Here is an 18,145-nt window from a genome sequence, read left to right on the forward strand (position 1 = left end):
CAGGCATTTTTATTTATAGTTTTTTTTTTACTTCAGGGCTTGGTCTTTGCTCTAATATGCATTCTCAGCTGTTAGACCTTTTATTAAGACATGTATGCCTTTCCAAATCATTCCCATTCAATTGAATTTGCCACAGGTTAACTTCACTCAAAGTGTGGTAACATTTAAAAGCAAAATGAATACTCCTAAGCTAAATTTCAACTGTCCCAGATAAGGGTATGAATACACATGCAATGGAATCATTTAAGTTTTTTTATCTTTAATAAATTTGCAAAGATGTTAAAAACCGGTTATTTACTTTGTCGTAATGGTGTATATAGTGTAGATTGATGTGCGGAAAAAAGTAATTTAAAGCAGTTTAACATAAGGCTATAACATAACAAAAAGTGAAAAAAATGAAGGGGTTTGAATTCTTTCACAAGGCACTGTATACACACACACACACACACACATACATATATGGCTGTGGCCAAGTGCAATGGATTCTATTTACACTAAGTGAAAATAGCAGTATATGTTAATGATCAGAGGTGGAAAGTAACGAATTACATTAACTCGCGTTACTGTAATTGAGTAGCTTTTTTGTGTACTTCTACTTAAGTAATTAAAACTAATTACTTTTCTAAGTAATTTTTAAAATCTGTAATTTTACTTTTACTTAAGTATATTTTGTTTGAAGTATTGTACTTCGCTACATTTTAAAACACATTAATTACTGAGTAAAACATAAAAAAATAAATAAAAAAATCGCTCCCTGGAAACTACTGCAGTAATGGGCAGGAGAACAAACTGGCGCTAAAATCAGAAAAAGACAAAGACGGACAAGACAGGCGTTAATGGTGCAAACCCAGCTGAAAACCAAACCCCGTCGTATTCTGCTGAAGTTGAACTCGAAGGAAATGAAGTGAACCCCTGGCCATGTTTATGCACTATTATGCAGTGTAAACTGTTTGCACTCTAGTTTACACTAGTTTGGAGACCAAACTAGCAGCTTATAAATATCGACATCAACCCTTCGCAAGCATGTGGAGGTAAGTATAAATACTTGCATCATTGCATTGGTGGTTAAAATGAAGCTTTGGCAGTTTAGCAAAAGGTTTTGCACAAATTAGCCAAAAAGACAGTGGTGCAAGGGTATGCGATATATCATCTGTGATGATATCGTAATTGTTGTTCTAACGATGTGCAATTTGACATTATCAGTATTTAGCCAAAAACCAAACAAAACACTCCTACAGAGTGCCTTGAAGTCTAGTAGACCAGTGTGCGCGCGCATTTAGACTGCGTTCTTTCACTGCGTGATTCAGTCTGTTAAAATGCATTTAAAATGATCACGGAATATTTATATCATTTCATATAGTAAATCAATATCACACGAAGAGTGCCGTTTTTCTCCAAAAATCAGCATGATTACTTATAGATTTTTCTTCTTCATTACAACAGTTCAATAAACAAGAAGTTAATTAAGAGACTTGCGTTTTAGACGCCATATTGCCTGTTTTAGCTCTATTTCGATAACAAAAATAACCCCAAACACAGCCACAGCACTATTTTGCGTCTCTGAGCAACATGAGGGTGTTTCGTTCCTGAATTAATCAACTGTTTAAATGATTCGGTTCAGTCTCAATGACTCACTTATTAACATTTGAAATTATATATATTTTTTAAAGTAACTGAGTATTCAACATTTTATGTGTTATATATCAAAACATTATTTCTGCATTTGTAACTGCAGGTTAAATGCATTCATGTCCTGCATTAAACTGTGTAAATACATCTAAATGCCACTTCAGATGAAGCTTCTGTGTTTCCTTTGCATTGCAAAGATGAATTTTGCTGATATTGATTTAATTTGCCTGGTAACAGCCCAAATGTCTTATTATTCTAAATAACTGATTCCTTTAATTAAAAACAACTAGTTTGAGATTTATAGGCCTATCCCAGGGGTGTCAAACTCGCTTCCTGGAGGGCCGCAGCCCTAACGAGTTTAGTTCCAACCCTGCTCCAACACACATACCATGTAGTTTTCAAATAAGCCTAAATGATTAGATTAGCTGGATCAGATGTATTTAATTAGGGTTATATCTATACTGTGTAGGGCTGTGGCCCTCCAGGAACTGAGTTTGACACCCACTGTTAACAAGTAATTTTTACTCTGAGTTCATTTTAAATGAGCTACTTTTTACTTTTACTTGAGTAGATTTTTAGACTGGTACTTTTACTTGTACTTAAGTAAAATGTAATTAATGTAATGGTACTTTTACTTGAGTAAAATATTTTCGTACTCTTTCCACCTCTGTTAATGATATGCTATTTACACTATGTTAAAGTAGCAGGATTTTCTGCTATTTATATTACTTATTGCAAATAGTGGCAATTATCTGCACTTCAGTATTGTAGTACATTATAAAACAGTATGCAATAACGTATTGAGTGTAAATTATAATTCTAATTTAAATTATTAAATGGATGCAACCTCACTGGGATAATAAAGCCCTCCCTACACCTACCCTAACCAATACTTTATTTTCAACTTTTTGATTATTTCCTTAGCTTTCCTATGAGCTAAATGCCTTTCAGATGCGATATGAGATTTGAAAAGGGAGAAAAAAAGTTTGGCAAAATGCGGTATCGAACTCGGGTCGATCACGTCAAAAAGCATGCATTTTATGACATACGCCACTGGAGACATACTCTTATATATGTCTTTTATAGTATTGACAATCCCAATCACACCTTGGTGGGCAGATTTAGTGTAAATAGCTTCTGCCAATAAGACGGGATATTTGCACTTAGTGTGAATAGACACTCCGTTATACAATATATATAAAACAAAACTCCCTGTTGAAGAACTTTGCAATACATTTATTTTCATTAGTGTATTTGTGCATACCGAGCTGAATAGGTTTTATAATCAATAGAGAACAAAACTATAGATTTGATATAAATATGTACTTTTAATAAACACTTTACTAGAAAAAAAAATGCTGTATGAATGCAACAGTAGTTTCCTCTGCTGGACAACAGCTGCCACCTTGTGGGGTATTTTGACTTGAGTACTGTGCTGTTACAACAGTTATGTGTCTGACAAAGCAAATTAATAAATATCCCTTTGTAACATACAAGATCAAGACGGTAAACATTCCTGACACATCACTACAGTTAGAATTAATAACTGAACATGATAATTAGAAAATTACAAAATACTTGAATATTTATAATTGTTTAAAATGTTTTTAAAGTATGTGTTTCAGCTGTTTAAAATGCAAGAGTTTGTCCAAATAAACCTCCTCTATATGACTTTAGTACCATGGACAGTAAATCGTTGCAGGCTGTAGTAATCAAAACATGTTATTTGTAGACGGTCCCTCAGATGAGCGATGACGTCACGACACTCCATAGAGGTAAGCGTGTTCATCAGCGTCTTTAAAACGTCGAGTTCTACAGAAAAATGTGTGCTTTGTGCTCATAGTAGTCGGTAATGATAACTGACCGAAATTAGCCTTTTTTGATGCAGATTAACAAAGTTATTGAACACGGAAGTCCGAATATGCGAATATGAAACCAACTTTACCCAAGTCACATTAATCAGATGATGATGAATTCAGAGGACTCGCTCACAGTCAAGGAGTCACGAAAATGAATCAACTTACGTCCTTCCGACGATAATGAGGCAATATTGAAATCACTCACGGCACAACCTCACTGTTTCTAGTCTCAAACAGTCCCTGGCACACGACGAGTCCAGTCCAGCGAAGTCCCTTGAAGAAACAGGATGCGTCCAGTCCCGAACGAATTCAGCACTCGTAACACAAACTTCTTTGACTTGGGTAAAGTTGGTTTTATATTCGCACATTCACAATATTCACGACATTTCCGCGTTCAATAACTTTCTAATTATATGTGCAAAAAATGTTTCTTTTGCAAATTCTAATCGGAGACATCATTGTCAACCTACTACCTTTTTTTCACCATCGAACAAAATGGCCAAGTATTGTTTTAATGGCATATTTACTTGCGAATGTCCGCTGAATGTCCAATGTAGTGCGGTTAACAAAGCAATTGAATGCAATAGTCCGAATGTGCGAATATCAAACCAACTTTACCCAAGTACTTCTTTGATGCAATCACTTCTCACGAAGGCAAATGTCTATGGCTGCTTAGGCCGAATGTCTCACTTGGGTAAAGTTGGTTTTATATTCGCACAGTCACAATATTCACACATTTCCGCGTTCAATAACTTTCTAATTATATGTGCAGTAAAGTTATTTTTTGCAGATTTTAATCAGCAATATCATTGTCAACCTACATTTATTTCACAATCAATCAAAATGGCCAAGTATTGTTTTAATGTCATACTTGCGAATGTCCGCTGAATGTCCAATGTAGTGTGATTAACAAAGCAATAAGCAATAGTACGAATGTGCGAATATAAAACCAACTTTACCCAAGTGAATATTCGCGATTATCTGAGTCACCCTGTGTGTGCTGATAGCTAGAGACAGACAACAAGGAATAAGAAAAATACTTTAAGCAAACAAACCAAAAATAAACAAGGGTTGTTCCCTTTCACTTTGGGCCTTATATTACTGAAAATATACACGGTCTCCAAACTGACAACATTCAGATTTGCACGCACCCCGAACACACATGCAGCCTAGGCTCGCCACGTGCGATGCTCCTCATCCCTTCTTCCTCATTAAGTGATTCACGTTATGATGCAACCTCAAGCTCAACAGTCATTGGCTTGCAATAGTACACCTGTATTGAACACTCTTTCTCATTGGATATAAACAAGCATATAGTTGTTGCATCATATTTCAAAATAAAATAAAAATAAAATACATTTTAATAATTTGTATTATTTCTGACACAAAGCATGTTAAACAAGGTATATTTTTAGGAGTCCCTACATATTTATTTACATTTTTCAACACACTTATATCAAAAAGCAGAACTGTACATATTTATAACCAATGTGTAACCAACATACAAAACCATCTGCATATTTGTTTTTAAACCTTATAGTTACTGATACATGATTAAAATGATTAGGAAATAATGATCTTACCGGTTTCACTAATGTTAATGAATACTGACAATACTAGGAATGATCAGGGTGAGACCAGTATAGTCATTTTCACACTAAGAAAAACACGTGATTAACACATTTTAAAAATGAAGATATGACACTTAGCAGAAACAAGGCAAAAGGACATCATCACTGATGCAGCATTAGACACACATTTATCATGTGAGACCTTCTAAGCTATTTACTCTGACCACCGAAGAGGTGAGAAAACCAAATGTGTTTCAAACTCCCAGCAGCATCTCTCCAGTATTGTTGACTGTGTGATCATGTGACTCTGAAAGAGAGACGGACAGACGAGTGCTGACGTCATAGACTTGTTGCTCTGACATTTGCAGGAAGGCCATCTATTCATAGCAAGTGACATTTATTTGATTGGCTGAAGCACACAATCCAGGAAGTACGAGATTTTGAAGCACCAAAAACAGTACTGCCAACTCTCACGCTTTCGCCGTGTGACACACGGTTTTGCCTGTTTTCACATGCACTCACGCCACACATCCATTTACCTACCTGGTCTCGTTGCGATTAATAAAGCGTAATTTTCGCACAATTACTTGAAGAATATCATGCTATGACTTCAAAACAATATTAATATGCTGGGAGATTTGAAAACTAATGCTTTTGAACATTAGCATCGCACACATCCAGCTTCATATCTATGGGTTTTCAAAGATGACAAGTTTGTTCGGTAGCTCACGGAGTACAGAAACGGACTTAGGAGACGAGAAGCACCGATTTGAATCCCGTGTAACTACGGTTTGACAAAGCAGTTAAAATCTGCGTAACAGGAAGTTCAAATGGCACAGTTGCATTGGATAATACGTTTTTATATCAGTTTTGCATTTGTTAACACTATCGGGTAGGTTTAGGGCTGAATTTGGTGTAGGGCATATTGCATTAAAGGGGTCATATAATGGTACATGCACTTTTACAAGTTGATTGTACTGAAATGTGTGTTAGCAGTGCCTGTACACAACCATCATAAAATGATAAAAATCCATCCAGTGTTTTTTTTTTAATCTCCTTATTTGTTTTACCCTGTCTCAAATCAAGCCGTTCGACCGTGTGGCGCCACACGGTCGGACGCCTCCCACGATGGTTGATTGACAGCAGTGTTTCAACACAGACCGCCCTTGCTCGTGAGCGAGCTGTCAATCATAGTCCGCGTCCTTGTTGATATACGCTGGAGCTGTCTATGAGCAGAATGGCGTCTAGCGATTGTGGTGTTCTGTTCTCGGGTGCAATAATGAACACAGCAGTCATTTTGATGTTCCTAAGTCCGAACCGCTGAAGACACAGTGGCTGAGTTTTGCTTTTGAAGGAATATTCCCCACGAGCAACGTCAATGTTTTCATGTTTGCGCGAATCATTTTCACCAGACTGCTTTATAAATGAAGGCCAGTATAAAGCTGGTTTTGCTAAGAAGCTGCTCCTGAAAAAGAATCGGTACCAACTATTCGTGTTCCTGCTGAATCTCCAGAAGAAGTGAGTGTAACGTTTAATTAACCTTTATATTAATCTTTGCAAATCGCTAGCACGCTTCACGATGTATGTGGCTAATGTTTACATTCAGGGTACATGCATGTTTTCTATTCTGACGTTCTCAATATGAAAAATTCCTGCCGTGACCTCGTATCAGTGTTTCCGCCCTGAGAGTTGTACCTAACACTGCATAGATAACGTTACGCATCACTGACAAGCCTACATTTACCGAATTTATTTTTCATGACCATTAGCTGTAACATCAATCTGTCAATGAACTAACGTATCAGTAAACACATAGCGTTCGTATCTCACTACTCTACCTGACAGTACACACAAAAATAGATAAAAGTGACATTACGTTAACCAACCATTCAGAAACGTCCCGTTCGAGCCTTAATTGTCGAACTTCTTGGGCCGTCATCCTGTTCCGGTCCGACTCGGTTCGAATTGATACGGTTGCACAGTATCCTCAGAGACTCCGCTGCCATTCTTCAAAATATACCCTCAACTGTTGTCAAGGCAACACTCCACGTGTGTTAGGTCAAAACGCCCCACAGAACAGAGGCGGGCGAGCAAAGCTCATTAGCATTTAAAAACACACGCACTAAAACCGTGTGCTGAAAACAGAGCTGTTTTTGAGCAGGTAAAATGAGTGTTTTCTTACAATACTAATGAGAATTTTTAATTAAAGTATATTACAAACTTTCAATTTAGACCCTAAAGAATCATATTAGCTTGTACAAAAATGGCATTATATGACCCCTTTAACCTTTAGCAACAGTCCCCGGATATTTGAATTCTGAACTGCCACAATACGTATCTGAAGCAACGTAATAAAAAAACAGCAATACGTACCAATATCTACGTAATAAAAACGTGCCAGGGTTCACATATTGAACATGTGTTTTAGCGCCACTCAGTGGACATTTCTATTTGAAACTGCGGCGAAACGTGCAGCAAGGTACGTAAAACGGTGTCGCAGAAAAAGTGTGCAGAGGTACGTATTTTTATGAGACCAGGTTGCCAATTACTCACACAAAAAAATAAAAAAAATAAACATCTTGGGCCAAGACTCCTTCGTTCCTTTTCAAACTCCCTGACGGTAGACGGCGGAGATGGCGTCTATGGCTGGCTGCACCCTGAAGTTAGCGACAGAAGAAGAGATACCCCGAAAGACAACGAGAGAAACTACCACCTCGAGAAGTCTGATGATGAATGAGGTGAGACTAGGTATGTAACAATGAAATGTCGTCCAATTGAGTACTCACTCTCTTAAACTTTAAATCTTGAAATAAATTATTTGTTTGTGTTTGTGCGTGTGTCTGTGAACATGATTTAGTGTGGTGAATGTAAACTCAGTTGTCATAACAAGCAGCAGGAGAGCACCTTTTTAACTTTGTGGTATACTGCATGCTCAAAACATCAGCTCATAGCATTGTTCATTTACTCGCATGTGTAACCCTTATTACGAGGTAGTAATAATGTACATAGGTTTAATAGTCTAAAGTAGTCGTAGAGGTTATCATAAATACGATTTGGATATAAATACGACCAGAATCAGAAGATGCTAAATTGTCAAGAGCCTGAGAATTGAATATCAATAAAAAAATACCACACCAGAATGACAGTTTAGACAACCTGTATTAAATTCACAGGGTGGAACATACATACAAGAAAAAAAACACATTTATGAAAAAAAAAAATACCAAACTAAAATAATAAAGTGCGCACGTAAACAAAACAAAAACCCTCTCTTTTCAGTATCTTTGAGCTCAGTTCATCCTCGGTTCGACTTGCCTTGGTCGACAAGAGTTCAGTTTCACCGTTGGGGCCCTTTTTTAACTTGTGATAGTGTTTGTCCTACCACCATGAAGATGAAGAAGATGATCCTGGCAATCCGCCTAAAGTCAGAGTAACAAACACGGTTGGCTCGCCACCCAGCCACCCGGACTGGGAATCTATGAATCTCTGGGAGAACGTCTGGAACGTGTGGATCTGTATCACTCGGTGGAAAGGATCTCTGCACGATGTTTCCAACTCTTTACCAAAACCTGACCTATAAATAAGGCCAAATAATTTCTTTCAATTACCATTCAGTGAATAAATGGACTGCTACAGGCTTCTACAAAATAAAGTTAGATAATATTCCAGTACACCTATAATGCAATATAAAAATCTTTCTCTCGTTGTACAACAGCTCTTATGTTTCTTCTCAGGTATCAAAATTATATGAATTTCTCTCTAGTATCAAAAGTGCATTTACATAAATAGCATCCTTCATGAAGACACATTTCAAATTCAGGTTTTATGAAACCTTACGGTAGTAACATTAACAGTATGAAGAATAAAACTGCATAAATTGCATGTAAACATTAATCAAATTGTATCACTTTAAATTAGAGGCATTAAGGCGTTAGTGTGCTTATTTATCCCCCTCTGCACCGGTAACAGTGGAAAGAATGCACTAAAAATATTACCTCTTTAAACTTCAGTGACCACAATTAAATCCACAATTCTTAACATCATTATTTAACAAACTAACTATTTAGCAACAGTATGAAAAGTTAACATTTCTTTTTATAAGCCACAAACGAAATAACTTGATGGTTTCAAAGACATTAACCAGTATTTCGCTAGCCCATTGTGGCTAATTACCTTATTAACATATGCACACAGCAGGCTTTACACCTTTAGCTTTACACAATGAGCACCTTTGCATTGATGCACCCATTAACACAGATTAACATAGATGCTAACGAACTCCTAAACTCAGCAGACTAGGTTAAATACAAAAATAGGCAGCAAAAGCCTGGCCTGTTTAGCATGAATATTAGCGAACTCAGATGCCTAGATAAACAACTCACCATTTTAACGGAATTCACTGCCTTTAACTCCGTGACAACAGTGGATTCAGGCACAGCTTTCGTTTATACTCTATATTACAATAAGGTATAGTCAGTATAATCCATAATGATTACAGAACTTGTTTAATTCACTTCATATTGTTTTGTCCATCTTACCAAGCAGATAACGCAGCCTCCTATGCTCAAGTGCAAGCGCCAAAAGAACGTGCAGTGACGCGAAACTAGAGGCGTAACTGTAACGGAGCCTAGCTGGCAGCTGATTGGTCAGCTCAGTGCCTCATAGAATTCACCCATTGGCTCACTTACAAGTCCATCAAAGATACAAAATTAAAGTTAACCCTTCCGTGACTGGGTTAGACAGCTAAATAGAGCTTGGCAACCGACGTCACTGCGCAGTGCATTCTGGGACGTAAACAAGAGGGCGCCGCCATATTGTGAGGCCACATCGGGCGAGACTTAAAACAACCACACGAAAAACAATGTTGAAAAGTCGATTAAAAGAACAAAATGTACTATACAGAGACAAACTTCTAACGGACGCAAGAAAACGGTATCTGGAAAAGATGGCCAACCACCCGCACCTATATTTTTGCCTGATTTTGATTTAGATAACCGCACCCGATCGTCACATTCAGGGTTCATATACGGTCATGAAAAACCTGGAAAAGTCATGGAATTTTAAAACAGCAATTTCCAGGCCTGTAAACTTTTGGAAAAATAAATAAAGCCAGAAAGTTTTGGAAAAGTCATGTTTCACAATTCTATGTACAGTAGAATTATGCTTAATCAGGTCCTGAATTTCGGTGTGGGATATTGCGCATATATTCCCGCAGCTTTCGACTTTAAAATGAGGGAAATTCCTGCAAAACATTTATTCAATATAGCGTGTAGGTTAGATGAGTAAATAAATTCACACAACCAGTCATTTGAACACAGCGTGAGTGATTCAGCTGCACCGCGTCTTCTCTTCACATCGGCGCATCTAGTGCTGCTGCACGCTGCGATACAAGACTTTAGCTCGCGTTTCGGTACAGTTGACAGAATTGTAAATTGCCTAATCGGTCATTGTTGCATCGTCACAGAAATGTATTATTTGCACGTCTTTTTAAGTCTTTCGGTACTCGTGCGCTCCAGAGGCGCTTTTCTGTGCGCTGCAGTTGCATCCAAAGCGCGCGCTGCGAACAAACAAACAAACACAGCTTGTTACGCTTAAGTGGCAAAATACACACAAAATAATGTCAAAATGGTCGTCCTGGCGAGTATCCTCATAAGCATTGTTAGTTTTGTCTTAAGTTGCGAAAGAAAACGCATATGTATAAGTATTGGATCCGTGAAACAGGTCTTGTGACAGAAGCCTAATAAAGTGTGCCGTCTGTCATTAATGTTAATCAAACAACAAAAGACAGAAGAAATCCCTCACTGCTCTTGACTAAATAATGTTTTGTTGAATAACTTTAATATGTTGATTTACACTTTATTCAATTTCTGTATCCTATTTAAAACAGGTTCATATTACAACTTGCTCTGCGCGTCGCAACAAGTGGCCTCACAAAATGGCGATTTTTCCCATCAGCCACCGCGGCGCTAGAGCAGTGACGTCACGCCCCCATCCCCTATAGGGTTTCTCATTATTAAACCTGGCTACACTCTCCCCCTTTGAACTCATGTACGTCCCTGTACATGGCAATGGTTGAACTGTTTGTATCTCAGGGTACAGGACAGAAGGATAGTAGTTTTCACCCTCACTTAAAATGTCAGCCACAGCTGTGGTTAACCCCTGAAAGAATGATTTAACAACTGTGACAAAAGGGTTTCCAAGTTCAGTATAGTCAAGTCTCTTTGACGGCTGATGGTTTCTCTCTGATCTCCTGACTGTTGTATCCTTTATTTCCTCTTCTGGTTCTTTACTTCCATTGCGACTCATCTCCTTTTCACTCGCTAACATGTCAGAGAACACTGGAAGCTGCTCAATTTGGATCCCATCATCAGGTAAGTTTTGTTCCTCCACAGGGTTTTTACTAGCCGGTAAGTTACTTTCGGTCATAACAATTTCATCAACTTGTTCATCAAGCATGACTCTTTCGGTAAGTAGGTCCTCAGTGTCGTAGTGGTGACAGTTAGGATCATTAAGTGTGAGGGGACTGTCTGAGGCACCATTGGACATATCAGGTGGCTTGTTAATTTCAGGAGCGTAATCAACATTTTGAGCATTTACAGGACTCTCAACAGGACAATTGCTTGGAGGTTCAGTATGCTGTTTATCCTGCACAGTAGACATAGTTGGATCAGGCTGCACTAGACTGTCATGGACTGTGGGAAACTGAGCATTTGGGGGTTCTCTGAAATAGTAAACAGGAATGATTTCATCTTCATCGTTTGAGAAATGATTCTCATCCACAATAGGATTTGCACGGGTTGCTGGCCTGCGCCTTGTGGGCTGCTGGTCAGGCACCTTGTTGACCTCTGTAGGCAAGTAACCACATGGAAGGAGTAAGTCCCTATGCAGTGTTCTCAAAGGACCATCCTGATTTTCAGGTTTGACTGTATAGACGGGCAGGGTACCTGCTCTCCTCACCACCACGTGGACAATTGACTCCCACTTGTCTGAAATCTTATGTTTTCCTCGAATGCGAACGTTTCTGACCAATACTCTGTCTCCAGCTTCCAAGTCCGAAGCAGTCACACGCCTGTCATACCTCATTTTGTTCTTGTGTGCTATCTTTGCAGCATTTTCAATTGCTATCTTGTAGCTGTCTTCAAGTCGTGACTTAAGGTTTTGCACATACTCTGCATGTGATGTTTGCTGACCCCCTTGCACCGTCCACCTCCAAAACCCCCTCTATTCTTCCCTATTCTGTTGCTTGAACTTTATCATCTTCATCTTCAGTCTTTGCACACACACAGCTATTCACTTCTGCACTTTGTTTTTCAGTAAATATTTATTTATTTTTTCTTCATTCATTCATTCTTCATTTTTATTTATTCATTGATGTAAAATTCTGTACTTTTCAGTAATACAGGTATAAACTGATAAGATAGCTCTGCCTTAGCATTTCAGTCTTGTTTCATTTATTATGTTTTTTTTTTGTACGTTTTAAAATGTTCTCGAGTGTGTTTGTAGTAATACAAATATATTATGAACATAATTGTATTTCAAGCGCATTTTTAATACATTTGAATGAATGAATGAATGAAGCATTTATATAGCGCTTTTTTGTGTATTGCTATACACCCAAAGCACTTTACAATCATGGGGGGGGGGGGTCTCCTTAACCACCACCAGTGTGCAGCATCCACTTGGATGATGCGACGGCAGCCACAGAACAACGGCGCCAGTGCGCTCACCACACACCAGCTACAGGTGGAGAGGAGAGAGAGAGATAGAGCCAATCAAGTGGATGGGGATTATTAGGAGGCCATGATTGACAAGGGCCAGAGGAGGCAATTTGGCCTGGACACCGGGGTTACACCCCTACTCTTTACGATGAGTGTCATGGGATTTTTAATGACCACAGAGAGTCAGGACCTCAGTTTAACGTCTCATCCGAAAGACGGTGCTTTTTTTTTTACAGTATAGTGTCCCTGTCACTATACTGGGGCGTTAGGACCCACACAGACTGCAGGGTGAGCACCCCCTGCTGGCCTCACTAACACCTCTACCAACAGCTACCTAGTTTTCCCAGGAGGTCTCCCATCCAGGTACTGACCAGGCTCAGCCCTGCTTAGCTTCCATGGGCAACCGGTCTTGGGCTGCAGGGTGATATGGCTGTGGTAATAATAGCATTTAATAGTATGTTTTTTTTTTCACCAAGGTATATGCTTCTGTACGTTTTTTAATGCACTTTATGAATATGTGTAATGTACACAACAATATATAATGCATTAAAGTTTTCTAGATATCAAAGTGTGTACGTGTGTATATGCTGAAAAAAGCAGCTTTATAATATACTAGTAGTGTAATGCTAATGCATTTCTGATGAGCTGAAATACAATTGAAATGTACTTGAAGTCCATTAAAACGATGCTTCAAATATACTCATACTTTTAATACTTTATGAACTACAGTTAATTTTAAATGTATTTTAAGAAATACACTTAAATTGCACTAAATATACTTAAACTTAAAGTGGTTCCATTTTAACACAATTTCAATATATTAAAAATAGATTAAAATCAAACTTAAACATATCTTGAAATACACTTAATATACTTCACTTTGTTTCAAAATAATACATTTAATATGCACTTAATATAGTATAGTTTAAATATATTAAGTGTGTCTGAAAAAGCACAATTTAAATATATTTATTTTTCACCTGGGATATTTCAGACTTAGTGGAGTAATACTAATAATATAGTAATAGTAAATGTGTAAAGTCGCATAAGCTCATTCTAACTTAATGTCTTCATTAATCAAAATCATTATTATGGATTATATGGCTAGGACCTGCAGTTCCTAAAAGTAATTAAATTTACTACTAAACTTTAAACAGTTAGTTAGCAGGTGCATAGGATAACGTTACGTTCCACTTTAAAGCACACAATATTTTTACACTTTTGTGAATAATTACCTGTCAGGGTCTTTTTTACTTTACTTAAGGTTTTTGCAGTGGATTGCCCAACATTGCGTTCTTTTATTCTACTTTGACTTCACTTTTGTTGTTATTCTGTTTATTTCTGTGTATCTGTACTGTTGTCCAGTTGGAATTTTGACTCTAAAATGGCGGCCGCGCTACCAAAGTAAGGATCAGAGTTTCACCTCTTGGGCTTCTATACTCTTTGATATGGGGCGGGGAGAACCATCTCATTTGCATTTAAAGACACACACACACACACACACACAAAACAGCTCATTTTCACTCAGACCCCAAAAAGGGCATTTTCAACATGTTATAAAGATCTGTGGGGTATTTTGAGCTGGAACTTATATATTACATCTTGTGAAAAGGGGCATAATAGGTGCCCTTTAAGTGTGTATGAGAAACTTTTGGAAAACACTTTAAACGCTAGTGTGTACAGAGAGAATTTTTAAATGAAAACACCATTTTCAAATGTATCTGGATTAATGTAGACAGCCTATGTATTCAAATCTGCACTTACCCACTACACTACTCTGTACAACACTCAAATGACCACATCACCTCGTGCTTAACTGTAAGGCTTACAGCATTCGCAGTCAGCAGTTCATTTTTCAACAGGTATAGCATATGCACAATACTTGACAGTTCTCAACACAGAATCACACATGGCTTTAAAAAAATATTAATATACACATAAATGCTTGCTTACCTTATCTAATTGTCCAAAACACCCCACAGCAAAGCCATGTCCCAAATCTTCTCCTCCTTCCTCTCTCATTTTTTACTACATATGTCTCTGGCAGGTCTATTTCCTTTGGCCACCCATGACCTTACATAAAGCACTAGACTTAATTTGGACAGGGGATCTAACAAGATTGAATCTGACATTATCGGGGATGTCTCTGTACTCTCTGTGGGCCCGAATGGCTCCAGGCTATTCGACTTCAGGTTCTTCATACGTTGCACCAGTGTTCTCAGGCCGGTATGTAAAGCACCTTCAATTCCTAGATAAACTTGTTCTATCCAGTTTTATCTCCCTTGTGATAACACATGGTCCTCCAAGTTCTTAGCTAAACTTAGGAAAAACTGCCTCTGGTAAAGCGTTGTCACTGGGGTTTCCTCCGTTCAGTGTTATCCTCAATTTCCCTCCGGCCAAATTCAGTGTAGCACCTGGACACTCCAACATCCTCAAAATACCCTGATTTGTCCACAAATTGTGGGAAGAAATTATGCTGATTTCTCTTTTTTGAACTTGAGTGACAGTTTGTGCAATGCATCTAGGTTGTTTACAAATGCATGGGAAGCTACATGCTTAGCAAGTCTGTTGTATGTTTGTTTTGTGATGCCATGTGTGAACACAGTCAAAACCTATAGAGGTCCTGGATCCTGTTCCTGCAGGATCTGGCACAATTAAGCCCTGGTTGTAATGTAAGTGGAATGTTTTCCGACTGTTATCAAAGTCCATTTCTCACTCATTGTCAAAACCTTCAGAGCAGCTTTTCAAACATATTTTATGAGCTAATAAAACAATTAAATACGATAATTATGCCTCTACCTGTTTGAACATCTTGGTTGGTTCCCACCTGATTTTATTTTTATTAATTTTTTTGGTGTGCAATTAGTTTCCTCAAGCAAGTAGTAAAGTTTCAAAATGATTCCACTAATCTCATAACAGATCATCACTTTTTTCAAACATTTTATTTTTCACAATAGAAAATAAGTTTTCATCTAAACATTTCATTCATAGCCTTTCTTAATGCTATTACTACAAAAATTTTAATTTACCTATTTTCTCGTTCAGGTTAATACGTTTGTCTATCCAGCTGATCTTAATGGTTAACCAGATAAATGATAATCAATAAATGATAAATTAAATGATTAATAATATATCTATACATTTTCAAATCTATACAATTTCTACATTCTACTGTATATAATTTCTATATAGGTTATGTAGAAAATTTATGGTTTGCATTTTCTAAAATGGATTTTTATAAGCAATTTATATAATATTGTACAGAAGATTATACAAAACCTTAAAAAAATCAGTCTTCATGTATTTTTATGTATTTCAGCTTGTGATTTTTAAGAAGTAAGGGAGAAGTAAGGGTAATTTTTTTTAGGATTCATTACCTTAGCAATGTCTCAGAGAACCTGACACTCCAGTGGCACTGGAGACTAAATGGTTCCTGATGGTTTCACACCTAATTCTTCACATTAATTCTTAATTATGTTGGAGTTAGTATGCGTCTATTCTTCTCCACTTTTTTTTATTTTTTTTTTTGGCGACACTGCTGACCCAATGAGCATATTACTGCCAAGTGGTCATGCCTTAAGTTTGCTATTTCTAGTATTGCATTACCCAGTCAACAATTGTGTAAAAGTGTAACCTCACAGCGCCCTCACTGTGAGCTCATACTATGGTCACAATGTAAGGTCAAAGTGCACTCACTGCACAGAGACTAGATACCCAGCATGCATTGCAGCATGAAGCTTTTGATTGTCACCATTGTTGAGATTCATACACCGATTATTGATGTCTCTCTTTGTTTTTAAGTGACACCATAGTTCAAAATGTTTGTGACTTATGCTTTTTAAAATCATTCATACATTACACAGTTTGAACCTATACTGTATAATCAAAAAGCTGTTATAATTAAGACGTTCAGATTAATAACACTTCACGAAGACTGCATAGTGAATCTAGATGATGATTTTGTTGTTATTATCAACAACAACAAACCAATATCACTTGGTTGCAGTGTCTTTTTGGTGTTACTTACCATAACAAATGTGCTTTACAAACACAGTTACAGCAGCCCAAAAAAAAAAAATGTTATAAAGTCACGGGTCAAGAGCCCAACTAAAGCAAACACTAATCACTTTGATGGTAACATCAAACAAAACAATAAAACATCTAATTCTCAATAAGCACTTTTGTAGATATCAGAAATAAAGTCAGTCTGGTTAGTAATGAGTGGAGCTGGTGATGCTGTTTGTGGAGTTGTTTAATCATTCTCTGCTGAGATTATGAGAGATTTAATGTATTATTTTGTTTCAGTTGATTTCATCGAAGGCTGTGTCTGGAAGTCAGTTGTATGTTTGGAGAAGGTTCTTATAACAGAAATCTGTTAGCTGGGCATGCACTCATGAGCTCATCATGTGAGAGCACTGTGATATCTCGGTGATAGTGTTGAGAAACAGGAAGTAGAATGTCCCCCAGCGACTGATATTTGAACTGCCTCCTCTCAACCTGCTCAACATTTTGAATTCACAATGAGCTCATATGCAGGTGCTGGTCATATAATTAGAATATCATCAAAAAGTTTATTTATTTCACTAATTCCATTCAAAAAGTGAAACTTGTATATTATAATCATTCATTACACATAGACTGATATATTTCAAACGTTTATTTCTTTTAATTTTGATGATTAGAGCTTACAGCTCATGAAAGTCAAAAATCAGTATCTCAAAATATTAGAATATTTACATTTGAGTTTGAATAAATGACCATCCCTATAGTATAAATTCTGAGTATCTCTTGTTCTTTGAAACCACAATAATGGGGAAGACTGCTGACTTGGCAATGATCCCAAAGACGAACATTGACCAGCACCTGTACTGTATTACTCACACTGTGAGGATCACCGTATGAGAATGGTGTGATGTCACTGTGATCATCGCGTGATCTCACGTGTTGACTGGGTAGCCTTCTCGTGGGCATTTGCAGTAATAATTTTTTACTTTTCAGTGTGAGTTAAAAAAATTTTTTTTTTTAATTTATAAAAAAAATAACCCTGCTTAATAATTATGCACACCTGAATATAAGGAGTTTTTCACTTCCAGCCCTTGTTAACAATAATATAACTTATAAATCATTATATGTAAAATTAATAGTTGTGATTAAGATTGGTGTGGTTTGGAACTGGTAAACATATATATATACAGTGAGGAAAATAAGTATTTGAACACCCTGCTATTTTGCAAGTTCTCCCACTTAGAAATCATGGAGGGGTCTGAAATTGTCATCGTAGGTGCATGTCCATTGTGAGAGACATAATCTAAAAAAAAAAATCCAGAAATCACAATGTATGATTTTTTAACTATTTATTTGTATGATA

The sequence above is a fragment of the Onychostoma macrolepis genome, chromosome 01, assembly GCF_012432095.1.
Source record: "Onychostoma macrolepis isolate SWU-2019 chromosome 01, ASM1243209v1, whole genome shotgun sequence".
Taxonomy (NCBI): Eukaryota; Metazoa; Chordata; class Actinopteri; order Cypriniformes; family Cyprinidae; genus Onychostoma; species Onychostoma macrolepis.